The 12,007-nt window shown below is 56.4% G+C and overlaps 3 non-coding genes across 3 annotated transcripts; 1 reads left to right on the top strand and 2 right to left on the bottom strand.

Moving 5' to 3' along the window:
* Positions 1 to 614: 614 nt before the first annotated feature.
* On the bottom strand, positions 615 to 767 carry LOC140214781 (5.8S ribosomal RNA). The gene has a single exon (XR_011891711.1). It is a non-coding gene; the product is annotated as a 5.8S ribosomal RNA (ribosomal RNA).
* Positions 768 to 2,341: 1,574 nt separating this feature from the next.
* Positions 2,342 to 4,156, bottom strand: LOC140214778 (small subunit ribosomal RNA). Its single transcript, XR_011891708.1, has one exon. It is a non-coding gene; the product is annotated as a small subunit ribosomal RNA (ribosomal RNA).
* A 5,390-nt stretch (positions 4,157 to 9,546) lies between these two features.
* On the top strand, positions 9,547 to 9,739 carry LOC140214784 (U2 spliceosomal RNA). The gene has a single exon (XR_011891714.1). It is a non-coding gene; the product is annotated as a U2 spliceosomal RNA (small nuclear RNA).
* Positions 9,740 to 12,007: the final 2,268 nt, after the last annotated feature.

The raw sequence follows: 12,007 nt of genomic DNA on the forward strand, positions 1-12,007 counted from the left end.
CAATTCTCCGCCGTGCCGTGACTCTTCTCGCTCGCAGACGGCGCTGTCGCGTCGAACCGCTTTCGGGGGCCACCCTTCTCCTCCCCGCTCCTCGCAAGAATCTGCCGATTCCCATTCCTGCGACGAAGCCCGGAAGGGCGCCCACACAGCTGCGGTGACGTGAACGAGCGACCAGCTCTGGAGCTCGACGTACTTCGAAGGCAAACAGCGCAAATTGCGATCGCGCTGGCTTTGCGCACGGCGCGGGAATCGGCCGGCGTTTCATTCCCACGTTTTCCGTGCACGCAAGCGTGCGCTTCCGACTCTCTCGCAAACGTGCGCGCTACATGGCAACAGACGTTCGCGCCTCGTGCTTGGACCGCTCTTTCCCTGCAGGTATCCGACTCCATCCTGCGGCGGTCTTACTAGAGGCGCGCACTCGTCACGCTGCAGTAGTATTGCCTCGTTTCCGTCTTTTCGAAGAATTGGCACAACGGTTTGCCACCGTCTCCCTCTCGTGAGGCCGCTGGCGCGTGGCTTTAGCGCTCAACGTACTGTCCATGATGCCGACGCGGTCAAAACGAGTCGACGGACGCACGTTCCCTGTGCGCCGAAGTCTCTCTTGATATGTGATCCGACCCTCAGACAGACGAAGCCAAGGGAAGACCCAAGGCCGCAATGTGCGTTCAAAGAATCAGTGCTCAGTGTGTCCTGCAATTCACACCAAGTCTCGCAGCTGGCTGCGTTCTTCATCGACCCGAGAACCGAGTGATCCACCGCTTAGAGTCGTGAAAAATAGTTTGTTCAATTCAGTACAGTACAACCAGGGTTTTAGGCACGTGGCGTCTCCCTGTGTGTGGTTTCGAAGAGCGCCTTTCGGCGTGCGCTCCTCCAGTCTCGCTCTTTCGGCGGCCGCGTCTCAGCAGCTGAAAGCCTAATGGCACTCCACTCCTGCTACTCGCGCGTGTGTTTTGCGCCCACGCCTTCCTCGCTTGCCCTCGAGGCACCTTATGCCGTTTGCGCGCACTCGAAGCCGGTTTTACCTGCCAACCATCCACCGGACCCGTGTGTCTCGTGTGCACGTTCACATCGCTCCACTAAAAATTGCAAAGAGCGACAGAGCCATGATTAGGGCTAAGCCGCTGTGGAGTCTTTAACGGCTACACGGCCACGGGCAGGGCTTCACCCCCATCGACGTGCTTCGCTTCAGTCAGCAGTAGGTTCATAGAAGGGCCTCAAACACACACACACTTTCGCATCGGCAGATCGCCGCAGCATAACCGCTGTTGATCCAACAGCCTACTTGAGACGAAAGACAAGAGCCCGGCGCGCGTACTCGCGCAGCTCTCCAAAACCACTCGGCCAGTGCCAGGGACGGCTCCCTGCGCCGGCGCCACAACAAGTCTACTTGAGGCGGAAGACGAAGCCAGCAAGGGCCTGGCCGCAAGTGCGTTCGAAACCGGGACTACAGTCCCTCGTCTGTCCGTACTTCCTCTTTCGACGTGCGGCGCCTTCCCAAAGCGCACAAGTCCGCTAACCGCAGAACGCTTCCGACGTAGCAAAGCCGCGTTTCCTTCGGTACTTCGCAGCAACGCCGCCTTTCCCTCGGCGGCGGGCGAATAGCCTGCAGACGTCGTCGCATTAAACCGCGATCTCGACACCTCGCGCGTCACGAGCAGGAGCCGACCGGCAGCCTCCGGCCCTTTCGGACTCGGTGGCATTTGCCGCGGAGGACGGGAGAGCACTTTAGGCCACGGTTCCTTCCGTACTTGGCAGCCGCACCCTCATACCGACAGTTCCATGACCGACCGAGCGCCACACCGTTCCTTTAGTACTTGGGTGGCAACAAAGTCGGGTCGTTACTCCATACTCGCCGCAGGAAGCGACCGGCAGCCGCCAGCCTTTTCAGACTCGGCAGCGTTTGCCGCGGAGGACGGGAGAGCGCTCGCACCACGGTTCCGTGTGTGTACTAAGCGGCAGCGGCATTAGCTCTCGACCGTCAGTTCCTTGACCGACCGCACGCTTCGCCGTTCCCCTCGTACTGGGCAAAGCAGCAGGTCGGGTCGTCTTACTCCCATTCCGCGCAAGAGCGCCAAAGCGGACAGAAAGCCCACCCAGTGTGCGTTACGCCGTTTCTACCCGCGGGCGCGGCCAAGCCAACCGTCCAAGGTTGCAGCCGGCGTCCACTGGGCGCAACAAATTTGGCACGGGGCGCCCCTCAAAATTCAGGCAGTCCCCGGCATGTTCGGGTATAGCCGTCCCCGCGTCCAAGCGGGGCCAGCGGCGGAAAGCGTCGGGCGCAGCGAGCTGCTTCACCCACACGGGGTAGAAACAATGGCGCTCGCCACCCTTCACAATCCGGTAATGATCCTTCCGCAGGTTCACCTACGGAAACCTTGTTACGACTTTTACTTCCTCTAAATGATCAAGTTTGGTCATCTTTCCAACAGACCGGCGCAACCGAAAGGCCGCGCCGGACATCGGTCCGAAGACCTCACTAAATCATTCAATCGGTAGTAGCGACGGGCGGTGTGTACAAAGGGCAGGGACGTAATCAACGCGAGCTTATGACTCGCGCTTACTGGGAATTCCTCGTTCAAGGGGAACAATTGCAAGCCCCTATCCCAATCACGAAAGAAGTTCCACGGGTTACCCAGTCCTTTCAGACAGGGATAAAGACACGCTGCTTCCTTCAGTGTAGCGCGCGTGCGGCCCCGGACATCTAAGGGCATCACAGACCTGTTATTGCTCTGTTTCGTGCGGCTAGGAGCCGCTTGTCCCTCTAAGAAGGTTGTAAGGTGCTGGGAACCCCGCACCTATTTAATAGGCTAGAGTCTCGTTCGTTATCGGAATTAACCAGACAAATCGCTCCACCAACTAAGAACGGCCATGCACCACCATCCACCGAATCAAGAAAGAGCTCTCAATCTGTCAATCCTCCCAGTGTCCGGGCCGGGTAAGTTTTCCCGTGTTGAGTCAAATTAAGCCGCAGGCTCCACTCCTGGTGGTGCCCTTCCGTCAATTCCTTTAAGTTTCAGCTTTGCAACCATACTTCCCCCGGAACCCAAACACTTTGGTTTCCCGGAAGCTGCCCGCCGAGTCATTTGAGTAACTCAGGCGGATCGCTGGTTGGCATCGTTTATGGTCAGAACTAGGGCGGTATCTGATCGCCTTCGAACCTCTGACTTTCGTTCTTGATCAAAGAAAACATTCTTGGCAAATGCTTTCGCAGTAGTTCGTCTTGCGACGGTCCAAGAATTTCACCTCTAGCGCCGCAATACGAATGCCCCCGTCTGTCCCTCTTAATCATTACCTCGTATTCCAAAAACCAACAGAACAGAAACGAGGTCTTGTTCTATTATTCCATGCAAGTTTATTCAGGCGACTCGCCTGCGTTGAGCACTCTAATTTTTTCAAAGTAAAAGCACCGGCCTTCTCGAGGCACACAATGAAGTGCACCAAGAAAGGACCGGCATGATGTTCAGTCCGAGCCGTCGCATCGGGTAGATGCACTACTCGTCTGGAACTGAGATCCAACTACGAGCTTTTTAACCGCAGCAGCTTTAGTATACGCTATTGGAGCTGGAATTACCGCGGCTGCTGGCACCAGACTTGCCCTCCAATTGATCCTCGTTAAAGGATTTAGAGTGTACTCATTTCAATTACGGGGCCTCAAAAGAGTCCCGTATTGTTATTTTTCGTCACTACCTCCCCGTGCCGGGAGTGGGTAATTTGCGCGCCTGCTGCCTTCCTTGGATGTGGTAGCCGTTTCTCAGGCTCCCTCTCCGGAATCGAACCCTGATTCTCCGTTACCCGTAACAACCATGGTAAGCAAGTAACCTACCATCGAAAGTTGATAAGGCAGACACTTGAAAGAAACGTCGCCGGCTCGTGGCCATGCGATCAGCACAAAGTTATCCAGAGTCACCACACAATACGGGCCGAAACCCGATCGATCTTGGTCTAATAAAAGCACCCGTCGCCCAAAGGGCTTCAGGCTCACTGCATGTATTAGCTCTAGAATTGCCACAGTTATCCAAGTAGGAAGAAACGATCTAAGGAACCATAACTGATTTAATGAGCCATTCGCGGTTTCGCCTTATTTCGGCATGTACTTAGACATGCATGGCTTAATCTTTGAGACAAGCATATGATTACTGGCAGGATCAACCAGGTAATCGTTCAACTGCGCGTCCAGCCTTTCAAGCAGGCCGGACGCCGTTTTTGCGATGCCGAGGCCACCTTCAGGCGCCCCAACACGCTTCGTTCTCGCAAAGGGTAGCACTTTGCACAGTCCGAGACGACGGCGTTCGAGCTCGCTACGGCGCCCTCCCCGCAGGGCCGGGTATCGCCACGCGGCAAGAAGCACGCAACATTCTCGATAGACCGGTTGTGTCGACTCGATCGCGGCTTGCGGTTTCTCTCGAGCCCGCAGCACTGGTGGACCGACCGACACTTGCAACGTAGCCGAGACGGCAAAGCCGCTAGGCGACGGGTCACGCCCGCGCCTTCGGCGCTTTCGTATTTGATTCGTCCGAGGACGATGCGGAACACACTTCGATATCGTGGAAAAAGCGTCGTCCGACAACCAGCCCCTAACGCATCAAGCGGATGAGGCTGCAGACGTCAGCTGTGGGATCCACGGGAGCGATACCGGGGACACGCTTGACGGGCACGAAGCCCGCCGCATATCAAACACCCAGGTCGCTTTGGGGGCGACTGCTCTCTGGGACCCCCATATAATAGCAGCGATAAGTACCCAGACCTCCATGGGGCCGTACTCGTGCCACTTTCGACGAGCGTTTGGCGAAAATCGTGCCGCCTCGTAACGCCGCGAGCAAGATTGAAAGCTTACGTCGGCAGCACAATGCCGAAGTCGTGAAAGCGCAGCGCGTCTACCGAATGCGCGAACGGCAATTTCTCGCTAATGGCCAGTACGGTTTCCTGCACAATTGCCTTTCTGTCGCCCTACGGGGCCCCCGGCCGATCGATTCGAGGCACGCTAGCACGGCCCCTTCGCCATTTCCGAGCACGAGTGCGAACAGTGCGGGCGGCGTGCTCGACGCCCCGGCTGACGTCGTTTCGGACTTTGTCTCTTCGCGTGCTCGCGGCAACGCCGCGGCCAACGACGACGTCTGCGCGGTTCTTTGCCGGTTCCCGGCGTGCTATAGTGCAGCCCTCTGCAGGGTGACACCGGCTCCGTCGTGGCCGTGCGGCGGCTTGTACGCAAAAGTTGCGTCAAAGGCGTCGCGCTCGCGCCGCCCCGGCACACGCGGTTTCGGACTTTGTCTCTTCCAGCGCTCGCGTAGTCGTGGGCACGATTGTCGACTTCGGAACGGTGCGCGGACACCGCCACGAGCACGCGCAAGACGAAAATCGCACTACGGTACAATGTCGGCCGGGGCCCTACGGCCCCTTACAGTAGCAGCGATAAGTGCCCAGACCTCCATGGGGCCGTACTCGTGCGACGCGGCGGCGTACTGCGCCGAGCCGAGCGCCAATATTTGGCTTTTGCAGGGCGGATTCGAGCTCTGGCGATTGCCGCGGTACCGCCGCTCACCGATTCAAGGCACGCTAGCGCGGCCCCTTCGCCATTTCCGAGCACGCGTGCGAACAGTGCGGGCGGCGTGCTCGACGCCCCGGCTGACGTCGTTTCGGACTTTGTCTCTTCGCGTGCTCGCGGCAACGCCGCGGCCAACGACGACGTCTGCGCGGTTCTTTGCCGGTTCCCGGCGTGCTATAGTGCAGCCCTCTGCAGGGTGACACCGGCTCCGTCGTGGCCGTGCGGCGGCTTGTACGCAAAAGTTGCGTCAAAGGCGTCGCGCTCGCGCCGCCCCGGCACACGCGGTTTCGGACTTTGTCTCTTCCAGCGCTCGCGTAGTCGTGGGCACGATTGTCGACGTCGGAACGGTGCGCGGACTACGCCACGAGCACGCGCAAGCCGAAAATCGCACTACGGTACAATGTCGGCCGGGGCCGTACGGCCCCTTACAGTAGCAGCGATAAGTGCCCAGACCTCCATGGGGCCGTACTCGTGCGACGCGGCCGCGTACTGCGCCGAGCCGAGCGCCAATATTTGGCTTTTGCAGGGCGGATTCGAGCTCTGGCGATCGCCGCGGTACCGCCGCTCACCGATTCAAGGCACGCTAGCGCGGCCCCTTCGCCATTTCCGAGCACGCGTGCGAACAGTGCGGGCGGCGTGCTCGACGCCCCGGCTGACGTCGTTTCGGACTTTGTCTCTTCGCGTGCTCGCGGCAACGCCGCGGCCAACGACGACGTCTGCGCGGTTCTTTGCCGGTTCCCGGCGTGCTATAGTGCAGCCCTCTGCAGGGTGACACCGGCTCCGTCGTGGCCGTGCGGCGGCTTGTACGCAAAAGTTGCGTCAAAGGCGTCGCGCTCGCGCCGCCCCGGCACACGCGGTTTCGGACTTTGTCTCTTCCAGCGCTCGCAACCATGTCGGGGCCGACGCCGACGACTGCGTGGTGTTTCAACGATTGCCGGCGTGACACAATGCAGCTGCGTGCGGGATGCCAGCGATTCCGTCGTGTCCGTGCGGCGGCTTGTACGCAAAAGTTGCGTCAAAGGCGTCGCGCTCGCGCCGCCCCGGCACACGCGGTTTCGGACTTTGTCTCTTCCAGCGCTCGCGTAGTCGTGGGCACGATTGTCGACGTCGGAACGGTGCGCGGACTACGCCACGAGCACGCGCAAGCCGAAAATCGCACTACGGTACAATGTCGGCCGGGGCCGTACGGCCCCTTACAGTAGCAGCGATAAGTGCCCAGACCTCCATGGGGCCGTACTCGTGCGACGCGGCGGCGTACTGCGCCGAGCCGAGCGCCAATATTTGGCTTTTGCAGGGCGGATTCGAGCTCTGGCGATCGCCGCGGTACCGCCGCTCACCGATTCAAGGCACGCTAGCGCGGCCCCTTCGCCATTTCCGAGCACGCGTGCGAACAGTGCGGGCGGCGTGCTCGACGCCCCGGCTGACGTCGTTTCGGACTTTGTCTCTTCGCGTGCTCGCGGCAACGCCGCGGCCAACGACGACGTCTGCGCGGTTCTTTGCCGGTTCCCGGCGTGCTATAGTGCAGCCCTCTGCAGGGTGACACCGGCTCCGTCGTGGCCGTGCGGCGGCTTGTACGCAAAAGTTGCGTCAAAGGCGTCGCGCTCGCGCCGCCCCGGCACACGCGGTTTCGGACTTTGTCTCTTCCAGCGCTCGCGTAGTCGTGGGCACGATTGTCGACTTCGGAACGGTGCGCGGACACCGCCACGAGCACGCGCAAGACGAAAATCGCACTACGGTACAATGTCGGCCGGGGCCGTACGGCCCCTTACAGTAGCAGCGATAAGTGCCCAGACCTCCATGGGGCCGTACTCGTGCGACGCGGCGGCGTACTGCGCCGAGCCGAGCGCCTATATTTGGCTTTTGCAGGGCGGATTCGAGCTCTGGCGATTGCCGCGGTACCGCCGCTCACCGATTCAAGGCACGCTAGCGCGGCCCCTTCGCCATTTCCGAGCACGCGTGCGAACAGTGCGGGCGGCGTGCTCGACGCCCCGGCTGACGTCGTTTCGGACTTTGTCTCTTCGCGTGCTCGCGGCAACGCCGCGGCCAACGACGACGTCTGCGCGGTTCTTTGCCGGTTCCCGGCGTGCTATAGTGCAGCCCTCTGCAGGGTGACACCGGCTCCGTCGTGTCCGTGCGGCGGCTTGTACGCAAAAGTTGCGTCAAAGGCGTCGCGCTCGCGCCGCCCCGGCACACGCGGTTTCGGACTTTGTCTCTTCCAGCGCTCGCAACCATGTCGGGGCCGACGCCGACGACTGCGTGGTGTTTCAACGATTGCCGGGCGTGACACAATGCAGCTGCGTGCGGGATGCCAGCGATTCCGTCGTGGCGGTGCGGCGGCTTGTACGCAAAAGTTGCGTCAAAGGCGTCGCGCTCGCACCGCCCCGGCACACGTGGTTTCGGACTTTGTCTCTTCGAGCGCTCGCAGCGATGTCGAGGCGATCGCTTACGTCTGCACGGTTTCCGGTGTGCTACAATGCAGCAGTCTGCCGCACTACACCTCTTGGTTGCCGAGGCCAGCACGGCAATTTACTGAAGCGAGCGCATTGCGCCCAGGCGGCAGCGGACTTTGTGCTTTCGGGAGTGCTCTTGCTGTAAAATTTGAACGGCTGCAGCTGCGCGAAGCAAGTGTACCTATTTTCACTCTCTCTCTGTCTGCCTTTGAGGCGACTGTAATTTCACTTTAAACGCAACTGGAGGCGGGAGCAACCTGATGAGAGTAGGTGGACTTCGGTACATGTTGTAATTTAGAAATTGCTTTCAAGCTTTGAGGACATACACCTTCGCGCCATCTGCTTTCCCCGTCTCTTTGGCACTTTATAGTATGTGCTGCATGCTCTGCATTCCAAAGAAACACGCCTGTGTCTCTCCCTCTCTCACGTTCTTCTTCTTTTTGTAGCTGCTGTTGTAGAAGATGCTATGCTCTTTAATCGCTGTAACATAGAGTGCTTGCACAAGCCAACAACTGTTGCGCGTTTTTTTTTTTTTTTTTTTCTCTTCCCAAGACGTTTCTGCCATTATTCACTAACTCTCGTTCTTAGTATGCAATGGAGCGTTAGCTCGCGCCATCTACCTTTCTTTCTGTATTGCAAAGTCCGCAGGTTTTCCTAGTTCCGTACACAGATGGCGCTAATGCGTTTTGGCGCCAGGGTTCGAACGACCTCGCTGTACTCGTGTTTCCCATTTGAATGTTTCAAAGGGGTTTGCGACAGGGGGTGGTTCTTGTGCAAGGCTGAGCTTTCAGCTGCGTTTAAGCTATGCTAGCATGTGTGCGTATATATATATATATATATATATAAATACACAAACAAACACACACACACACACACACACACACATGCATATATACATACACACACACGGTAATGGTAAAGATGATGAGGTAGCACTTTTTTTTTTTTTTTTACAATGCCTGTGTTTCAGATGGCGATCTTTCTCCCCTCTATGTTTCCGGTGGGAAGGAGTGTGCAGCGTTTTCTATATTTATTTTGTCATTCACTTCTATGTTGCTCGTCTTCGTACATGGGGCATGCTACCTAATTCTACCGGTCGAATCGACACGTTGCGATCCGTCCCGGCCTGTGCCGTATCAAAATTTTCAGTGGGCCTTGCGGTAAATAAAAAGAAATGAAGGAAATGCGCGTAGTATATTACAATTGCACACGGGCTTGAAACGAAGCCCTCAAGGAAGGTCACCTTGAGCGGTCGCATTCAGACGGAAGTAAGCATTCCCCTGGCGCGTTTTTTTCCGCTCGCCTGTTCCGTTTTCTACGAGGTTGCCTTGGTTGGTTTCGCGTTACAAGCAAGCTTGCACTCGGGTCTCGTTTCTACGCGACAGCGTTTCGTTAACAGCGAAAGACTGAGGCGTTGCGAGTTCATCCGTGAGATAGGGAGCGTTGAGTCTGTACACAGGCTGAATTTTATAATATTGCCCACGCTGTTGCTGAGGTTACCCATGTCGGCAGGGCGCCCACAAGGCAGTAGTACAATGAAGTGAAGTGAAGGACATCGCTTCTCGGCCTTTTGGCTAAGATCAAAGTGTAGTATCTGTTCTTATCAGCTTAATATCTGATACGGGTTCTATATGGACCCACGATATTAAACCTATTTTTGGAAGTTGGCGGAGTGCTTGAAGCCTGCTTCACCTCCGCCGCAGGGTCGGCCCGGTATTGCACTACCTCCGGGATCGGCCCCGCTCACTTAGGTGAGACTTCATTCAATCAAAATGAAGAGCACAAGCTCAACGCGAGCAGTGACTTGACACGCACCATTCCTATACTACACGCAACGATGCCGGTTCGCGGACCACGAGAGTAATTAAACTGCCACTCCATCTGTGTGTAGCGTCGCACTTGTTGCGTCGCAAATGGGACAGCCGCTCCAGCAAATTTCTAGTTATGGGCTTCGAGAAAAATTAATGAAAGCAAAAGAAAGAACCAGAATTCCTATTTGTCCGATGTCTCTGAATGATTGTCTCCTGTAAAGAGCCACTTGGGGGGATGGGGGGTAGGATTAGCCGTGGGGTTCGCAATCAATATGAATCCCACTCAAAGCCAACACTGGATTTTGGAGTTCACTATCGCTTGGATCCGTAAACCACCGCGGCCACGCAAGCTCGCCCTGCCGCCGAAATCCGCTGCCCAAGTGGAAGAAAGATTCCCTATGAAAGAAAAATAGAGTGCCCGATTTCTGGCAACTACTGTGCAGCCTTTGTGTACACATTTTCGCAGCAGTGGGACCGAGCGCCTCGAAAACAAACTTGTCGTATGCCCAAATGTGGCGAAATATATTCAAGGGTTAAAAGGTGCCTCATCTTTCTAACCTGTATGTTACGAAGACCTGTTGCTACCTTTTCATCATGAACATCATCATCATCATCATCCTGGCTACGCCCACTGCAGGGCAAAGGCATCTGCCATGATCCTCCAAGTACCCCGGTCAGGTGCCGATTGTCGCCATGTAGTCCCTAATCTAATCTGCCCTCCTAACTTTCTGCCACCCCCTGCTACGCTTCCCTCCTCTTGGAATTCAGTCTGTAACCCTTAATGGCCACCGGTTATCTTCCCCCCAGATTGCATGCCCTGCGCATGCCCATTTGTTTTTCCTGGTTTAAACTTTGGTGTCATTAACGAGCGTTTCTTCTCGCACACCCCAATCTGCTCTATTCCGATCCCCCCGTGACGCCACACCCATCATCCTTCTTTCCAGAGCCCGTTGCGTCGCCCTCAGTTACCCTTCGGTAATCCTCAAAGCTTTTTGTTGGGGCACTCGTGGCATCTTTCTCGTTTAATGAAGTCAAATTTTTTTCAGTTTTGGGGGAAAACTCAATGAGCTAGGCGCGATTGTGTCCCTGGCGCCGCTCTCAACAAGATGGCGGCGCCCATGCTTTTTGCTGCAGGTTCGGCCCTACGCAGAACACGCCTGCCGGGCAGTGTAGCCACGTTGAAGGGGCAAAGCGTAGTGCAGTGAAGCGCTTGCTCGGGCGAAAAACGCAAATATGAGCCAAACAGGAATTTCCATTATTGGAAATTCCAGTTCAGTTTGCGCATTGCGTTCGCCTAAGGTAAAGAACACAAATGCGAGTGCCACAGCAGTCAAGTCAAAGCTTAGGATTGCGTATCATTTTTTTTTTTTTTTTTTCTTTTCGTGCCTTTTACTCCTGGCCTGCGTGGCCCTAGCGCGCATGCACACGAAAGTAATGAAATGCTGAAAACACGAAATAATGCGGTGCGGCTGTATCATATCTATTTTGTGCGCTTTGTTCTTTGTGGACTACAGCGGTGTGCGTCATGAGAAAGTTTCGGTGCCCTTCTTGGGTGACCAGTGAAGCTATATTTAAAACCACATTGATTTGTACGGTTATTGCTACAAACTGCGTGTGGGTGTTTTTCTTTTTCGCTGCCAACGATGGGTTATCGCAACCGCGATCGGTTCTGCTGCTACGCTAGACGCGTGCTTGCCAACGGTTGGCTCTATACGCGACCCGCGACGCGTGGTCGGCACATTCAAGCAGTCAATTGCAAACCGTTCCAAGAAAAAGGATGTACTCCACTTGCCACCTAGTTCGACGATTGTACTTTCTGACCCTCGAGGAAGCGCCGCCTTCCCACGTTTTCTATAATACGATAAGATTCAGAGCGACCGCGACCACTTGTCTTTGTCAATATCTCGGAAACGCTTTCTTTGTTTTCTTTTTTTTTTTTTAAATCCAGATACTCAGACGCGCCCGTGTTCACGCGCACTTGTTCTCTCCGATAAGCAGGGAAGCTCGGTTGGGGGTGGTGTCGGGCCTTGCGCATGCGCTGCTGAGCTCGTCGCTTCGCCGGCCGGTCGATGCTGGGCGCGGTACTGGTAATGAACTTCGACGTGCATGGTGAAACGTCACTTTGTATTGCCACTGTAGACTAGCAATGCAATGTGTTTGCGAGCGATTGGATAAATGAGAAAGCGTGCACTGTCTACAGTTCA

This window comes from Dermacentor andersoni, unplaced genomic scaffold (genome assembly GCF_023375885.2).
Source record: "Dermacentor andersoni unplaced genomic scaffold, qqDerAnde1_hic_scaffold ctg00000622.1, whole genome shotgun sequence".
NCBI classification, from domain to species: domain Eukaryota; kingdom Metazoa; phylum Arthropoda; class Arachnida; order Ixodida; family Ixodidae; genus Dermacentor; species Dermacentor andersoni.